The following is a 19,601-nucleotide window of genomic DNA, read 5'->3' as shown; positions in this document are numbered from 1 at the left end:
TTGCATTATTTCTACTATCCGTGCACTGCTGCTACTTTAACCAACAATGGCCTAATGGCGACACTGAGTGCTCTCTCCACTGCAGCTCAAATCTCAATTCTTGGAGTCAATACATAGTCTATGCAAAACTTTTAAACAATGGCCGAGCAACTCCACCAACTACTGGGCTTAAGATCCGAGGGACAGACAGATTTCATCGACTGCACAGAAAAATCATCTACCTGATGGCGATTCTCCTGCTGGCTGGTGATGTCCAGCTGAACCCAGGGCCCCATCGTCTGGCCACTGGAGACTCTCCAGATGCAATGGACTCTTGCCCTACGCTGATCGGTCGGATGGCTTGCGGGAGACCCCGGCAGCTGCCAGAGGGTGACGATGGCGGGTGGAGTACCCTGATTGTTCCTCGGTTGGGGAACAGCGTTTCCGATTTGGCGGTTACATCTTCCTTTGCGAGCGGCACAGTGGTGTAGTGGTTAGCGCTGTCGTCTCACAGCAAGAAGGTCCAGGTTCGAGCCCCGTGGCCGGCGAGGGCCTTCCTGTGCGGAGTTTGCATGTTCTCCCCGTGTCTGCGTGGGTTTCCTCCGGGTGCTCCGGTTTCCCCCACAGTCCAAAGACATGCAGGTTAGGTTAACTGGTGACTCTAAATTGACCGTAGGTGTGAATGTGAGTGCGAATGATTGTCTGTGTCTATGTGTCAGCCCTGTGATGACCTGGCGACTTGTCCAGGGTGTACCCCACCTTTCGCCCATAGTCAGCTGGGATAGGCTCCAGCTTGCCTGCGACCCTGTAGAACAGGATAAAGCGGCTACAGATGATATGAGATCTTCCTTTGCCAGCCCGCAGAGTGCTCTCCCTGTTCTGGATGTCACGGCGGCCCCAGTGGTGGTTTTCCCCTGGGCACAGTGTGGAGAAAGCTCGCGTCCACAAATACCCGGTAGTGGTGAGTTCCAAACTTTGACTGCCCCGCTGTCACTAAGGAATACCAATCAATTCACGAACCTCAATAAACAGACTGTTCCAGGTCGACAACGACAACAGCAAGGCTTGAATCCGGCAATTAGGAAACACCGAAGAACGAACTTTTTTCAAACTCTTAATCATGCAAAAATTATTTGGGATCCGTGCTCCAAACCTAAAGGATTACTAGGAGGACATTTAAATATTCGAAGTATTGTCTCCAAGAGTAATCAAGTAGAACATTTACTTTACAGCTCCAATTTAGATTTTCTTGGCATAACAGAAACTTGGCTTAGTAAATATTCTCCTGTGGCTGCTTTTAATGTTTCTGGGTATAGTGTATTTAGGAGAGATAGAAATAAGGGCAGGGGAGGGGGATTGTTATTCTACATCAAAAACACAATTAAATGCAATCTCATTGAATGGGCAGAAGAAATAGATCTGGACTGTATTGGGTTAAATGTCTCCCTATCTCCTCAAATGTCCTTTATTGTTATTTGTGTATATTGCCCACCATCATTCAATTACCTGTTTTATGCGTATCTTCACAATATTCTTAAGCAATGTGACAGTAAGAAAGAATCAGTACTAATGGGTGACTTTAATATAAATTGGGACAGAAAAGCAGACAGAAAAAAATTAAAAGAGATAGTAAATAAATTTAATCTTACTCAGCTGGTACAAGGACCAACAAGAGCAACTAACTCTTCCCAAACCCAAATTGATCTGATATTTAGTAACAGACCAGAGAGAGTTACTAAGACATACAACATGTTAACTGGCCTGTCAGATAATAATATCACATTAATGGTATGGAAAATAACCAAAAAACTATTGAGAAATAGTACCAAAACAAATCAATACTATGAGAGAATCCCCAAAAATGAAATGGCCAATTTGGAAAATGCTATAAAACAAATAGACTGGTCTGACCTCATATCCCGTACTGACACTGAGCACAGCTGTAACACTTTCTTAACAACCATTAAGAAAGTAATATCCTCCTTTTGCAGGAAGGTTAAATATAAACACAGGCAAAATAACATCTTACCATGGCTTCATGATACTCTCTGGCAACAAATGAAAGAGCGAGATCTTTTTCTGAAAAAAGCACTTAAATCAGGGCATAGACGTGACAGGCATATTTTCACAACCCTTCGAAACAAGGTTTTAAGGGGCATAAGAAAGGCTAAAGCAGATTTTTTTATATTTTTTTTATTAGAGTTATAAACCAGGCACAGGGTAATGGGAAACTTATCTGGAAAAATCTTAACAAATTAACTAATAGGAATAATGAACAGTGAACAACTATATCTGAACTTGAGGTAAACGGTATAATAATCCAAGATGAAGGTATGATAGCAAGCACTTTTAATGATTTTTTTTTTTTTTATAAATTCAGTTGAGGAGCTGGCCCAAGGCTTGCCAACTGGAACTACACCATGTGTCCTTATTGATGACACAAAACCATCTTTTAGGATAATGGAGATATCTGAATTAGCAGTGAAAAGAATCATTGCATCTCTGAAAAATTCAAAAGCAAAGGATGCCTATGGCTTGGATACCACATTTCTAAAATCACATAAGGATGCTTTAGCTCATCCTATTGCTCATATGATCAATCTTTCAGTTAAAAGTGGTGCATTTCCCAGTATCTGGAAAATAGCAGTCATAACTCCTGTCTATAAGTCTGGTGATAAAACATCTGTGTCAAATTATAGACCTATCAGCATCCTACCAGTAGTATCCAAGGTGGCTGAGAGATGGGTAGCGGAACAGCTGTGACAGCACACCTAAATCTGGGCCATACCCCACTGCATCCAAAACAATTTGGATTTCGCACCAACCACTCCACAGAAACAGCTAATTGTTATTTTTTGGAAAGTGTTAAATCCCAATTAGATAAAGGTGGTGAAATAGGTGCAGTGTTTTTAGATCTTATAAAGGCTTTTGACACCGTGAACCATCAAACACTAATAGCAAAACTATCTTTTTTTTAATTTTTCAGTAGATGCCATTAAATGGATGAGTTCTTATTTACTTAACAGGAAACAAAGTGTACTTATTGGTAATACTCATTCCACTTATCAAAACTGTAATATAGGAGTGCCACAGGGATCAGTGTTGGGACCTATCTTGTTTAGTCTGTACATTAATGATCTGCCATCAGTATGTCCATCTGTCAACATACAGATGTATGCTGATGACAGTTCTTTATGTACATGCAAAAAACAAACAGCAAGCTGCAAGCAAGTTAACTGCAGCCTTGGTCCATGTTTCTGAGTGGTTAAGAAACTCATGCTTACATTTAAACATAAAACAGTTTGTATGTTCTTTTCACAGAAACATGCTAAGACACATCAACCTGATGTTTTAATTGGTGGAGAAAAGCTCATGGTTGTATCTGATTTTAAATATCTTGGAATCATTTTAGACTCTAACCTAACGTTCAAAAAACATGTTAAAAAGGTGATCAACACCATTAAATTCAACCTGGCAAATTTTAGACACATACGACCATATTTAACAATAGAGGCAGCTAACCTCTTTATGCATGCCATGATCTTTTCTTACATTTCATATTGTTTCAAAAGTTGGTCTCAAGCTAATAAGACAACTGTGAAACCAATAGAGGTCCTATATAAGCAAACTTTAAAAGTTCTTGACAAAAAAACAATCAGCTATCACCACTGTCATATTGTTAAGAAGTACAATTTATTTAAATTGGATAGTTTTTTTTACATTTTTAGATGCTTGCCTAATTTTTAAGATATTACATGGGCTTGCACCTCCCCCACTGAGTGAATTTGTGAAGCAGATGGATGGTAGTGGCAGGGTAACTAGGGCAACCACCCGAGGAGACTGTATGATACAACGCAGATATAGTAAACTTGGGCATACAGTCTTCTCAGTAAGGGCCTCTAACTACTGGAATAGTCTTCCTTGTGAGGTAAGGGAAAGTTCAAATTATACAACTTTTAAAACCAGACTTCAGAGATAGATCAAAATTAACCAGTCTTGTAACCATGAATAGCCCTCAGGTCACACATCACTCTTATACAAAATTACTCATTCTTGTGCTGGGTGCTTGTATTGTTTGTTGTTGTTGTTTTGTTGTTTTATGTTGCTGTACTGACCTGCCAAGGGACTACAGATGAAAATTAGCTACAGTAATTTGCTAACTCTGGCACATTTACATTTTTAATTCAGATGGAGATGTTGATTAATGTGCATTGTCCCTTTTAAATAAATGAAAGAAGATAAAAAAAGACTGAAAAGTGTATTCAAATAAAATAACTCACCTGTTCTAAGGCCTGCTTCCTGTTCCTCTGTTTCTCAAAGTTCAAAAGTTGTTACAATTGTCTATCTGGATGATTCGCTGAATGAACTGGGCAAGAGTCAGATTCATCACAGCAGTGCAAAAAATTATTGCATTCTAGAAATATCAGAAAAGTTCACTGAACACGCTATTATAATTAAATTAATTCTAATACATGTATGATTTCCCCAAAACATGAACAATTAATGTATTTATTTATTTTTTTTTAAATTAGTCAGTGCATACTTTGAGAGTCCCAGTAGAGATATGCTGCCCTGTGCTCAGTGTGTGGTTTGTGTTGGCTATATGGAGAAGCAGCTTTGTAAATAAAGCTTTCATTGTGTCTGGGAATAAAGCATCACTATCACCAACAAGTGGTGTAACTTTGTAGTCTGTGATGGCCTGAATGCCTTGCCACATACACCATATGTCCTTAGTGTTTATGATGTGACCATGGATTCTTTCTGCATAGTTGTGCTTCACCTCTCTGATAGCCAGGGACTGCCCTAATTGACCCTTGCTGTCATTGAGCCACATTTCCATAAGAATGAAAACATAGCAGTGACTGAGTTAATGATGGGTAGTTAACTGTAGTCTGAGGAAGTCCAGTTTATTGTCAAGGGACCAAACATTGGAGAGGAGAATGGATGGTAGAGCCAGACAGCTATGGTTAGCCTTTAGCCTATTATGGATGCCCACTAGCTTACTGTACTTCCATTTCCTTGTACACACAGTTTCTGGTATCCTCTAACCTGGCCTGCGGACATTAGGCAATACCACAGTCCCAGGGCCAGGTATTGCCAATCAAAGTTGTGTAGTTCTTCCTAGTTTATCATTTATTTTTCATTAGCTTTGTCTTCCAATGTTCAGCAAAATTTGACAATTCATTGGATATGTTCACCAGTGTTTCTGATGCACATCCCTGATAAACACTTTCTAAATGGTATGGACTACATGTAATGTACCGGTACACCATATTTCTGGAACCAAAGTGGCCACTGCATGCTATTATGACACTATCTTGGTTCTTCCCTTAGGTTGGGGACCTTCTCTGGGAAGGTCCATAATGAGTAGGTGGTGGAAGATGTCTTTGACTGGCACCCAGGACCTTCTTTCTGGGCCATAGCCTGCCAGGTAGTACATAATATATACAATGTTTACTGGTGATCCTTTGATCTCAGTGTTGGGGTTGCCAGGAACTCTTGTAGAAAGTCATTAGCAAAGGCTTGGAAGACAGAGGGTGCATTAACTAACCTATATGGCAGGACCAAGTACTCATAGTAACCAGTGGTCTTTTCATGTTTCACCTTCTTGATGCAAATGAGGTTAAAAGCACTTCTCGAATTTACATGGGTAAATATTTTGGCTCTTCTTAACTATTCCAATGCTGAAGGTACCAGAGGCAGAAGATCCTGTCCAGCACTCATTTCCAAAAAGATGCTTGCAGCAGGAAGTGAGGAGGAAGGGCAGTTGTAGCTGTGTGAAAGTCTCTCTGATGTACTGTCCATTGTCTTAGTCTCTGGGATGGAAAGAAGGTAAGTTCAGCTTCCAGGGGGTGTTGCACCAAATAGAAGGTTGATTGCACAGTCCCACAGGTGATGAGGTAGCTATTCTGAGTCTTTAGCTTTACAAAACACTTCAAGGTCACTTTAGGTTTCAGGAATTTCCACCTGCTTAGCTATCTCAGGACTCTCAATCTGGGTGGAACAAGGTTTTAACACAAAATCACCCCCCCCCCCTTCTTTCTATGATACAGTGGGGTTGTGCATGCTCAGCCATTGAAAGCCCAGGCTGACAGGATTTTGAGATGAGTTGGTGATCATAAATCATCTCTGTGTAGACTCTGGGGAACATTTATACAGGGACCATGCACTGTGTGACTTTGCCTCCTCCTAACATTGATCATTCTAGTGCTTGTATGGTCACTGGGCTTTTGAGGGGAACAAGGCAGATGGTCAACATTTTTCAACTACTTTGTCATCTATAAATTTCCTTGTAGTGCTGGAGTCAAGTGATGGAAACTATTCTGAGCTTGAACACCAGGTCAAATTCAGCTCTTTTGCACTCAATTGTATGAGTAATAGGTTTTGCTCATCTAGTGTCATGTCTCTTGCATTGAAGTGTGCATGTGGCCCAAAAATGTCCTTGACTGGCACAGTCTTCCACATCTACAATGTTCCTTTTATTTTCCCCCAGATTGACCAGCTTGAGCAACTTCCATTGTGTGAGAAGAGACAATGGGTCTTCTAGCTAAAAAAGACTGTCTGTCTGGATGGTTAACTGACTGAACTGGGTATGAATCAGAGGTTCATATACGGTATATTGTCACAGTCCGGTCCAGTCCATTCATGCCTTAGATTGTGGGACTTCCATGCCGGCTCCAGACCGGATCTAGGACAGGAATTCGGTCCTGCCTTGCTGAAGGCCATTTCCTGAAGCAGCATGCCCACACCTGCTACCATTCCTCTCCCATCAGCCAGGGCTTTTTAAGAACTGTTTGGAACTACTCCATTTGCCAGACTGTCTCTTGTAGATTTTCCTCACCTCACTACAGCTCCTTGGTATTGTGTCTTCTTGATTTCCCCTGCCTGAATTTCTCCTTGTTTTTTTGTGAAGATTCTTCTGTACTGTTTTTTGTCCCTGATTGTGTTTACCTGCTCCTCTGTGTTTTTGACCTCCTGGCCTGTTTTTTGACTACCAAATTTTGCCTGAGCCCCACTGTACCTTTGCCTTTATGCCATCTACTTCATTAAAGAAGTTTTCTCTTTACACTGCCTGTTTTCTGAGTCTGCTCTTGTGTCCTCACTTCACCTCAGCTCATCACTCCTGACAGCACAGTCTGGCCAACATGGACCCAGCAGAGTTCGCCCAGCTAAGCACAGCGGTGTAGAAACAGGGAGCTCTCTTTGGGACCCACCAACAGGAAATCCAACAGGTGAATCAAAACCTTGTCACCATCTCTGACACTCTCAATCTTCTTGCCACTTAGCTACAACAGCTTCAAGTAACGTCTGCTCCTACACAACCCCCTCCACCTACCACTCCTCCAGCTCCTGCTCCAGCTCTCTTCAGAGAGCCGAGACTTCCTGCCCCACAGCCATACGATGGAGAACCAGGTACCTGCAGATAATTTTTAGCTCAATACTCGCTAACCCTTGAGCTTCAACCACTGGCCTTCCCTACAGAGTGTTCCCGAATGGCCTACACCATCACTCTCCTCACTGGCAAAGCTAGGGAATGGGGAAAAGCTATGTGGGATGCCAATGCACCATGCTGTGCCAGCTTCAAGGATTTCACAGAGGAGATGAGGTGAACCTTTGATCACTCTCTGTCTGGCAGAAAGGCAGCAAGAGAAATCATGGGACTGCGGCAGGGTGCCCGGTCCACTTTTGACTATGCGATTGAGTTTCGCACTTTGGCAGCATCTTGTGGCAGGAATGAGAGTGCCTTGTTTGACACATTTTTGAACTGGCTGTCAGACTCCATCAAGGATGAGCTGGTCTCATGAGAACTACCACCTGATCTCCCCGGTATCCTGGAACTCGCCAATCATATTGACTCCCAGGTCAGACAGCAGGTGAAAGAGAGAACTCGGACTAATCTTGCTCCCCCTCAGCCTCCCATTCCTTCCACTGAGCCAATGCAGGTAGACAGAGTCCGCATCTCATCTGAGGAACGACAGCACCATCGGGATATGAGGGCATGTTTTTATTGCAGACAGCTGGGGCATTTCTGTCAATCTTGCCCTTTAGAAGGAAGAGCCCACCAGTGACTTTAGGGGCCCTGGTGGGCAATGTCCAGAATCAGCCCCCTACCAATCGACCACTACTCCCAGTGGTCATTATCCATGGCAATCAGTCCCACAACCTCCAGGCACTTATTGATTCAGGGGCTGACAGAAACCTGATCTGCTCGACCACCGCCAAGTGCCTGGGGATTCCACTACTGGCTCTGAACCTGTCCCTCACTGTCCTGACCCTTAATGGTACTGGTCTCACCACCATTACCCATAGAACAGCCCCGGTCACCTTAAGAATTTCTGGCAACCACTCTGAATCCATCCAGTTTTTTGTCATGAGTAATCCCCATGTGCCCATAGTTCTTGGTATGCCCTGGCTAACTCTACATAACCCTCATGTCAACTGGACTAACAACACTATTTTAGGATGGAGTCAATTCTGTTTATTGTCATGGCTGAGATCTGCCCTCCCTCACGCCGAGCTGCTCCAGCCCACTACTGGTGAATATCCTGATCTCGCTAACGTGCCTCCCAAGTATAATGACTTAAAACCTGTGTTCAGCAAGTCTCAAGCTGTTTCCCTTCCTCCCCATAGGCCCTATGACTGTGGAATTGACCTTCTCCCTGGGACTGGACCACCTAAGGGGGGACTTTACTCTCACTCTCCTTCTGAAAGGCAAGCCATGGATAAATACATCACTGAGTCCTTAGCAGCTGGAATTATTCATCCCTCCTCTTCTCCTGCAGGGGCAGGATTCATTTTTATGGAGAAGGACAAATCCTTGCATCTTTGCATTGATTACCGTGGGCTAAATGACATCACCATCAAGAACCGTTACCCCCTACCTCTCATGTGTACGGCATTTGAGTTACTCCAGGGAGCCCAGATTTTCACCAAGCTAGACTTGCATAATGCTTACCACCTCGTGAGGATCAGGGAAGGGGACGAATGGAAGATGGCGCTTAACACCCCCACGGGCCACTACAAATATCTCGTGGTTCCATTCGGCCTGACTAATGCTCCCATAGTTTTCCAGGCCCTCGTTTAATGATGTCCTGAGGGACTACCTTAACATTTTTGTTTATCTGGATGATATATTGATTTTTTCCCACTCCCTTGATGAACACCGCATCCACGTCAGGCAGGTCCTTCAGCCACTCCTGGAAAATAAACTCTTTTTGTTAAGGCCGAGAAATGCTAGTTCCACAGAAGTTCTGTCTCCTTTCTGGGTTTCACTATCTCCCCTGCACAGATTCAGATGGACCCCCTGAAACTCAAGGCAGTTGTTGACTGGCCCACCCCATCCTCTCGGTGAGAACTCCAGCGGTTTCTTGGGTTTGCAAATTTCTACAGGTGATTCATCAGGAACTTTAGTATGGTGGCTAGGCCCCTCATGGCTCTAAATTCCACCAAGGTCCCTTTCAGCTGGGAGGAAGGGGCCAAGAAGGCATTCTCCGAGCTCAAACGAAGGTTCACGTCAGCACCTACAGTATACTCACCATTCCAGATCCATCCCAGCAGTTTGTGGTTGAGGTCGATGCTTTGGAGTCAGGGTTGAGGGCCATATTGTCCCAAAGGTTGGCTAGTGACAACAAGCTTCATCCTTGCTCCTTCTTCTCTTGTCGGCTTTCCCCCCTCTGAGAGAAACTATGATGTTGGCAATAGGGAACTGTTGGCCATTAAACTGGCCTTGGAAGAATGGAGACATTGGTTGGAGGGGTCAGACCTTCCCTTCATCGCATGGGCAGATCACAAGAACCTCAAATACCTCAGGACTGCAAAGCGCCTCAATTCTCATCAGGCCCGATGGTCTCTCTTCTTTTCTCGCTTCAAATTCACACTTTCCTTCCACCCAGGCTCTAAGAATGGTAAGCCCAATGACTTTCCAGAATGTTTTCTCCCAACCAGGAGGAATCGACCTCCCCTGAGACCATCCTTCCTCCACGGTGCCTGGTTGGGGATGCTCTGTTAGAGGTGGAAACCCTGGTCCAGAAGGCCCATGAGCAGGACCCAGGGCCCAGCATTACACCTCCTAGCCATCTTTTTGTTCCTGTTTCTGTGCAGGCACAGGTATTGCAGTGGGGTCATGGTTCCAGAATGGCGTGGCACCCCGGAGCAGCCTGGATTCTGGCAATCATCCGACAGTGTTTTTGGTGGCTATCCATCAAGGAGGATGTCCACTCCTGACACACACGTGTGTGTGGTGTGTGTGTGTGTGTGTGTGTGTATATATATATATATATATATATATATATATATATATATATATATATATATATATAATATCCATCCTACCATTATCTGTAGCCACTTATCCTATCCTACAGAGTCGCAGGCAAGCTGGAGCCTATCCCAGCTGACTATGGGGGAGAGGCGGGGTACACCCTGGACAAGTCACCAGGTTATTGCAGGGCTAGCACATGGACACAGACAACCATTCACACTCACATTCACACCTACGGTCAATTAAGAGCCACCAATTAGCCTAACCTGCATGCCTTTGGACTGTGGGGGAAACCGGAGCACCTGGAGGAAACCTATGCGGACACGGGGAGAGCATGCAAACTCCACAGAGAAAGGCCCTCGCCGGCCACTGGGCTCGAACCCAGGACCTTCTTGTTGTGAGGCGACAGTGCTAACCACTACACCACCGTGCTGCACGCGTGTGTGTGTGTGTGTGTGTGTGTATATATATTCCAGAAAGATTTACCAGACACACTATCAGAATTCGTTTCATTATAATGCCTGTATGAATTTTTTTTCATAACAATGGAGAACAGTCATTACAAAAGAGTTTTTACACAGCTGATATTTACTCTTCTCCAATGTAGAAATTAAGTCTGACATATATACAACTCCATGTTTTTATTCATTATTTTTTCTTGTCCATTACAATGGATGCCACGACTAAATGAAAATAAAATGTCAAGAAACCTTCAGAACAAAATGCCATATTATTTTAGAAATCATGTCATCAAATGATCATACCTGAACTCTAGAGTTTGGAAAGGCTAAGTGTGTTTTATCATATTAACTTGGTGAGCTGCTTCGAAACAATTTCGGTTTGGTACAAAACATAGGCAAATGTTGCATCTGTCACAAAATACTTTTTTTTTTTGTTGTTGGTACAGTTTAGCCTTCTTGCATCTGGTAGCTTCTTTTTTGTCATAATTCGACATGTGGTCCACCATATCAAACTGTACTTCAGGGATGGTCCTTATATCCTGAGCTTGTTTGGGCTGATGGATGTGAACTGGCTCAGGAGACATGCTGGGTCTTCCACATTTCATTCCCACTGTTTTTTCCACTCTCACAAGACATTTGTGTCACATTCATTTTGAAATGAAGGAGATCCAGGATGGTAGTGAATGGCCTACAACACATTTTAATCTCTTCCTTCCTGGTAACTCTCAGATCCTCATGCTTCTCTGTCACTACACTGTCTTCTACCTCAACCTCAGCTGGTAACTCAAATTCTTCTGGCATGTATAGAACCTGTCCTTTGTCATTGCCATTCTCTGAAACCAATTAAACATATTTTACACACTCCAAACTCATTTTTACCTATTCTCAATCTTAAATTTTTATACATTTAGTTTAGGGCTGGAATGTATGGCATGAAGTTAGATGAAGATATTAGAAATACTCTCCTAACTTCTAAACTTACTGTAGTAATCCCCGATGTGGGTGGAGCACAGAAGCACGGCAGGCGAGAGTTCGTGTTTACACAAACGCACTTTTATTGAGCTTTTCAGCTTTCTTTCTTTCTTTCTTTCTTTCTTTCTCCCTTTCACTCGCTCACACACTCATTCACACAAGTGCTGTGGTCAGGGGGCCTCCCTTCTCTCCTCTCCCCCTCCCTTTATACTCCATCCCTGCAACAAACACACACACACACACACACGCGTGCACGCACACAAATTGACATCAGGTGTAATGACCTAGCCACTTACCTTCCCTGACTCCGCCCTCCATTCACAGACTGCTGCTTGGCCATGCCCCCGCTGCCACATACCCCCACCGCCCGATGGGACAGGAAGTCCGCCACCACCATCTGTGCCCCCGGCCTGTGGATCACCTCGAACTTGAATGGCTGGAGAGCGAGATACCAATGGATGATCCACGCATTGGCATCCTTCATGCGGTGGAGCCACTGGAGGGGCGCGTGGTCCAAACAGAGAGTGAAAGGGCACCCCAGCAGGTAGTATCGGAGGGCGAGGACTGCCCACTTGATGGCAAGACACTCTGTTTCAATTGTGCTGTACTTGCTCTCACGCATCGACAGCTTTCGGCTGATGTACAGCACTGGGCGCTCCTCACTCTCCACCTCCTGGGTCAAAACAACCCCCAGCCCTCTGTCCGATGCATCAGTCTGCAAAATAAAGGGGAGAGAGAAGTCAGGGGAGTGTAAAAGTGGCCCCCCACACAGTGCAGCTTTTACTTCCGAGAAGGCCTGTTGGCATTGCTCCGTCCACTGGACCGGATCTGGAGCCCCCTTTTTAGTGAGGTTGGTTAGCGGGCTGGTGACATCCGAATAGTTAGATATAAACCTATGATAATAGCCAGCCCCAAGAGCCGCCTCACCTCCTTTTTGGTCTTGGGCCTCGGGCAGGCCGCAATCGCTGCAGTCTTGTTAATTTGGGGATGCACCTGCCCATGACCCAAGTGGAACCCCAGATACCATACTTCCACCCGCCCAATCGCACACTTCTTCGAGTTAGCTTTGAGGCCCACTCACCTCAGCAACTTTAGAACAGCCCTCAGGTGTTCCAAGTGCCGCGGCCAATCATGACTGTAGATGATTTATGTCATCTAGATAGGTGGCCGCATAGGCAGCATGAGGGCGGAGGACCCTGTCCATAAGCCGCTGGAATGTAGCGGGCACCCCAAACAACCCAAAAGGGAGCGTGACAAATTGGTGTAACCCAAATGGTGTGGAAAAGGCTGTTTTCTCTCAGGATAGAGGAGTCAAGGGGATCTGCCAATATCCCTTGGTTAGATCCAGTGTCGAATAAAAGCGAGCAGCGCCTAACCGATCAAGCAACTCATCAATGCGAGGCATTGGGTACGTGTCAAATTTAGACACCACATTGACCTTTCTATAGTCCACACAGAACCGGACCAACCCATCAGTCTTGGGAACCAGGACCACTGGGCTGCTCCAGTCGCTGTGGGACTCCTCGATTATGCCCATTTCGAGCATGGCCTTGAGTTCATCCCGAACCACCTTTTTCTTGTGCTCGGGCAAGCGGTAAGGGCGGCTACGCACTACCACCCCCGGGGGCGTTTTGATGTGGTGTTCTATGAGGTGGGTACGGCCCGGAAGGGGCGAGAACACGTCGGAAAATTCCTTCTCCAACCTGGCTACCTCCGTGAGTTGGGTCGGCGAGAGGTAGGTCTCCAAAAGAGACTGGAGTGGCCTGCGATGTTATCCTTTTTACCTCCGGCCCCAGCTCCGCCTTCTCTGGGACTACCGGCGCCAACGCCACGGGGACCCCCTCATTCCAGCATTTTAAAAGGTTGAGGTGGTAGACTTGCAGTGCCCCATCCCTATCCATTCGCTTTACCTCATAGTCGACGTCCCTGACTCGCCGTGTGACCTCGAAGGGCCCTTGCCACTTGGCGACTAATTTAGAACTCGACGTGGGCAATAATACGAGTACTTTTTCTCCCGGCGTGAATTCTCTAAGGCGCGTGCCCCTGTCATATAGTCGGCTTTGATGTTCTTGTGCCTGTCGTAAATTCTCCTGGGTTAATTGCGTGAGGGTGTGGAGTTTTGCGCGCAGGTCAAGAATGTACTGGATTTCATTTTTACTCTGTGAAGGTCCCTCCTCCCAATTTTCCCGCAGCACATCCAGAATGCCACGCGGCTTACGCCCACATAATAATTCAAAGGGAGAAAACCCTGTGGAGGCTTGTGGGACCTCTCGTACTGCGAACAACAGGGGTTCGAGCCATTTATCCCAATTCCGCGCATCTTCACTAACGAAGTTCCGGATTATGTTTTTGAGTGTCTGGTTGAATCGCTCTACTAATCCATCTGTTTGTGGATGTTATACACTGGTGCGGATGGACTTAATCCCCAGTAACCCATACAGCTCGCGCAGTGTGTGTGACATAAACGAGGTGCCTTGATATGTCAGGATTTCTTTCGGAATCCCGACCCAGGAGATAACGCAGAAGAGCGCTTCCGCAATACTGCGTGCTGAGATATTGCGGAGAGGCACTGCCTCTGGATATCGCGTTGCATAGTCCACCAGAACTAAAATAAAGCGATGTCCCCGTGTTGACCAATCTAATGGCCCGACGAGATCCATCCCAATTCGCTCAAACGGGGTCTCGATTAGAGGAAGAGGGCGCAATGGTGCTTTTGGAGTGGCCATGGGATTTACTAATTGGCATTTACGGCATGCCGCACACCACCGATGGACATCCCCACGAATCCCAGGCCAATAGAACCGGGCCATTATTCGGGCTAGTGTTTTGTCTTGCCCCAAGTGTCCAGCCATGGGATTAAAGTGAGCCGCATGGAATACGAGTTCCCTACGGCTCTTTGGGATTAACAACTGGGTTACTCATTCCTTGGTTTGAGTGTCCTGCGTCACTCGGTACAATCTATCTTTAATAATGGCAAAATAGGGGAAGGTTGGTGCCGCGCTTGGCTGAAGAGTTTGACCATCGATTACTCTCACTTGGTCAAACGTATGCTACAGAGTCTCGTCTCGCAACTGCTCTAACGGGAAATCCTCAAGAGAATCCCCGAGAGATGGAGGAGGAGCGGGTTGCTCCTCACTCTGTCGCGGTGTTGACGTGGACGGTTCTGCGACAGCTTCTCCAGCCAATGCCACACCAGGATCTTCCCGTGACCTACTAGGGCAGGACCCACTGCGTGTTAAATACTCCATTAATTCTTTAAATCCCAGCCAATCAGTACCCAAGATTAACGAGTGGGTAAGACGAGGATTAACCGCCGCCTTCATCTTATGCGTTTGGCCCTGGAATAGAATGTGGACAGACACTAGAGGGTAATGTTGAACATCCCCGTGCACACACAACACCTTCACCGCTTGTGCTCCCCCCAATGCCTCACCTTGCACCAGGCGTTAGTGAATTGAGGTCTGATTACAACCGGAATCCACCAAAGCGTGATATGTACCCCCTTGAATACTCACCGGTACACGATACGCTCCAGCCCGATCGGGGGCGGTTTCTGGTGCGTCGGGAATCTGGATGACAGCCCCCACCTCCCTTGCGGGGCTCTGATTCGGGAGATGCTCCGATGCCACGCCAGCACACCGGCCCAGGCTTTCCCTCTGCACTGGTGTTATAGGTGTCACTCACCTGAGGGGGAGACAACACAGAAGAGGGAGAGGGGAGGACACCACGGGTGCGACGGGCCTGCTGGGGAGGGGCCAACCGCCGCCTTTGTGGCAGGGGAACGGGGTGGGGAGGGGGACCAGAGACAGGAGAGAGAGAGGGGGAAGAGAAGCGAGGGGAGGCGCCTCGTCTGCCTGCCGTCAGAGCCGCCTCCAGATGGTCCTCCGCCAGCTCGATGGCTCGTTCCAGCGACGCCGGGCGGTGACACTGGACCCATTCCACCGTTCCTTCTGGAAGTTGAGAGATAAACTGCTCCAGTGCCACCAGATCGTTGATCTCCTCGGCGTCGCGGTCTTCCACCCTCAGCCACCGCCAGCAGGCGTCCCAGAGTTGCTGGCCGAATGCAAACGGCCGGCCGACCCCCTCCAGTGTCAGCGTCCGGAAGCGCTGACGGTGTTGCTCTGGGGAGCAGCCGAGCCGCTGCAGGATGGCTTTGCTCAGGTCCCCATAAACCAGCTGGCTGTCAGCAGGGAGCTGCTGTGCTGCAAGCTGCGCCTCGCCAGATAGGAGCGGGAGGAGGCGCGCCGCGCGCTGCTCCAGCGGCCACCCCCACGCCTCGGCTGTTTGCTCAAAGAGAGCGAGGACCGCTTCCGGATCGTCCTGCGGTCCCATCTTTGCGAGGGTGGCGGCAGCGGCAGCCAGCGGCCCTGCTGACATGAGCCAGTGCCGGAACGCCTGGCGATCTTTCTGCTGGGCCAGCATCAAGGCTTCGAAGCGCTGCTGCTGCTCCTTCCGGAGGGTGATCAGCCCTTGATGGTGGTTCCACTGGGCGGTAGCGAGGGCAAGGATGAGCTCTTTGAACGGGGAGGACTCTATGGGGCAGTTTCCTTCTGTGAGCATCCCGGGTTTCGGCACCACTGTAGTAATCCCCGATGTGGGTGGAGCACAGAAGCATGGCAGGCGAGAGTTCGTGTTTACACAAACGTACTTTTATTGAGCTTTTCAGCTTTCTTTTTCCCTTTCACTCGCTCACACACTCATTCACACAAGTGCTGTGGTCAGGGGGCCTCCCTTCTCTCCTCTCCCCCTCCCTTTATACTCCATCCCTGCAACAAACACACACACGCACACACAAATTGACATCAGGTGTAATGACCTAGCCACTTACCTTCCCTGACTCCGACCTCCATTCACAGACTGCTGCTTGGCCACACCCCCACTGCCACACTTACCATCTACCTTACTCCTGATCTCATCTACCTCATTTCCTGAATCCAAGCAGTCAATATCAGAGAGTTCTCCATTTATCAGAAGTTCAAGAAAGTCTGTGATTTATACTCTAAAAGTAGATTATAAAAAATTACTTTGACAATTAATAAATTGTCAAACTACATGTTAGCTCTGAAATGCTTGCAGAAATTCTCAACCTGGTATACTTATACTAAATCATCAAGCACCTGCTGTTGTCTTTCAGGACCAGATGTCCATTGTGGTGGACACTAAACTTTAAAAATAATCCTGTGCTTTACAGCTTTGAAATATATTCAAATTAACTTGAAATACTATCACTTGAGAAGGTTAAGATAATATTTCGTGGAAATTATATTTGGCTACCATAGACATAAATTAGTATTTGAAAGGTGAGAAAGGTGCATGCTTCTCCTCCTGTCCACATGGTGAGCCATTCTTATCTTGTGTGATGGCTGAAACTCTCCCAGAGCAAGTTACAGGTCATGACTATCATAATAATCAGGCACCAATCAGTAACCAAGCATTATTCAAATTGAAAAAAAAAATGCATTTTTATTGGTTTAAACTAAAATATGTCCTGTCCATTTCAGTGGACGCAGGGTCTGAAGAGATATGCTGTCCTGTGCATGGAGTGTGATCTGTGTGGGCTATATGGAGCAGCAGTTCTGTAAATAAACTGAGTATTTGGAGTATTGTTCTCTGAATGAAGTGGATAGTGTCATAGACTTACAGTCTCAGTAGTGTTCTTGGATGAGGTGACGTGTATGGGTTTGAAATATGAGAGCTGTGTTGGATAGAACATGATGAAATAGTAGGCATGCAGAAAGATAACATGGTGTAAAGATTTAAACTCCTCTGAACATGGCCGTTGAAATGTAGGCCTGAATTCATGCTCAGTTTCACACAGAAAAAGTTCACTTCAGTTTCCTTGGAAGTTTTGAGCAATAGTTATTTGGTAATAAATGTGGAGATCATAAAAGGTGAACCGATAGATGATGCTTCTTCTTGCATACATTTTTTTTTTTGTATACGAGAGTAAAAATAGTATATTATTTAAAAAAAGAATTAAAATAAAGTTAAAGAATCTGAACATCTAAAACATGTATAAACATAAATCTGGACAATTAAGTTATAACATTCATAAAGTGATTGTTAAAATAATGAGAACTTGCTCGATAGAGCTTCTTAATTGAGGGAGATTACTATTTAATATTTAAATAATATTGGCTGGCATTGAGTGGTCTATCAGATATATTCCATTCAGCTAGCATGATACTGAATAAGTCGAAGACAAGTTAGCTAATGCTAGCTGAATGGAATATATTTGATAGATCACAAAAAAGGCAGCCATTATTATTATTCAGACCCTTCAGGATTTCGCGATGTTGCGATTTGCAACTTCAACGCAAATTCAACCAATCCCTGCGAATTCAGGGCGGTGTTGCAATTATATCCAATCACAGCAACTTTCCTGCAAATTTGACCAATCATTGGCGTCGTCTTGAGGTGACGTTGACAAACTACCTTCCGCCTTACTTCCATGTGTAACCCAGGTCTCCTATTTAAGGATATAACTAAATGCTGAGGGAGACTGGGCCTGAGTTCGTAAAGTAAAAGGTTTACCCCTTATATATGAAAGTTATTCTAATTTTGCTAACTCACTAATTTACAGTAAGGACCACCACACTGTTTTAGAAAAACCAAAACCTTTACAGGTATTTATTTACAAAAAGACAAAATGAAAGCTGTTATAAAAAAGTAAATAAGAATTTTTTCAAATGCAAAAATAAAAATAAAATAAAGTGCAGGGTCTCTTTAAACGGTGTACGTCAGGTTCTAGGAACTCTAGTTTTATACCCTATAAACCAAAACTAAAATAAAATGTCCCTGGTCTCAATTTCCTTTAACTTCAATAAACTCAAAATTCACCTGTGGGCCCACACACACTCCAAATAACCCCAAAGTCAGGTTGCAGGCCTGTGCCGAAGCTCGGGTGCGGTGACCTAAAACTTTTTGGTCACTTCACTCAAATAAGAGCATAAACTAAGAAGCACGTGCAATGTCCAAAGTCAGTAATGTACTCACAAATCCAAATGAGGGACAAAAGGGATAGCAGAGGATAGTTAATGGCGACCACAGAGGCCGAGGGCAGTCACAGTCCACAATGCAGTCCGCATGCAGCAACGAAGTCCGGGAAAGAAAAAACAGCAGGGTCCATCCACCAGCAAAACTCGTCTCAATCTTGTTTTCACAGCGTCCGTCTCCTTTAACGGCACAAAAGCGAATTGAGCCACAATATCTGAGCTATAACATTCAGTTATACCTGAACCCCAGGTCATACTTAGCGCTAGCTTATTTTAGCATCGGGAAAACAGCAGACATGGAATGTTACGTTAGCATAGCATGTATCCAAACGCATCTTTTCAACTACAACATGAAGTTACAGCTCAAACTAAAAATGTACATTATATTTACCTTCTGTAGTTCACAGAAAAGCATATTACACACAGGACCACGGGTAGTCGTCCTCAATGATAATTCTCAAATGTTTCCCACAATTCCTTCGCTTCCTTCAGGACTCTGACTGAAAAAACGCTCCGTCACTCTCCGGTTCAACTACGCTTAAAACCACAGCGTGAACTTCCCGCCCCGTTCCAACATAACTGCATGAATTGGATTGGCTGATTACTTGCTTCTAACCAATGGCAACGCAGAAATCAAATGACTGACGTACAACTTAAAGGAAAAGTTAGATTTCACAGTAATCGCACTCGTGCTCAAATCAATTTCTCATCTTTTATATAACAGACCTTTTTAACCATATATCTATTTATTTATTTCTTATTATTTTTTTTCTGTAAGTAGCGTAACTTATTAAATCGTACATATATTTGTTTTATCCAAAACATTTTTTTCAACCTAAATATTATGAACTCTTTAACACTCTTTAACAAAACTAATATACATATACTAATTTTTATGAACTGACTTTTAAATGTTACACAGGGTTACACCCT

The sequence above is a fragment of the Neoarius graeffei genome, chromosome 2 (assembly GCF_027579695.1).
Source record: "Neoarius graeffei isolate fNeoGra1 chromosome 2, fNeoGra1.pri, whole genome shotgun sequence".
NCBI lineage: Eukaryota > Metazoa > Chordata > Actinopteri > Siluriformes > Ariidae > Neoarius > Neoarius graeffei.
Note: the sequence above shows the minus strand (reverse complement) of the source record.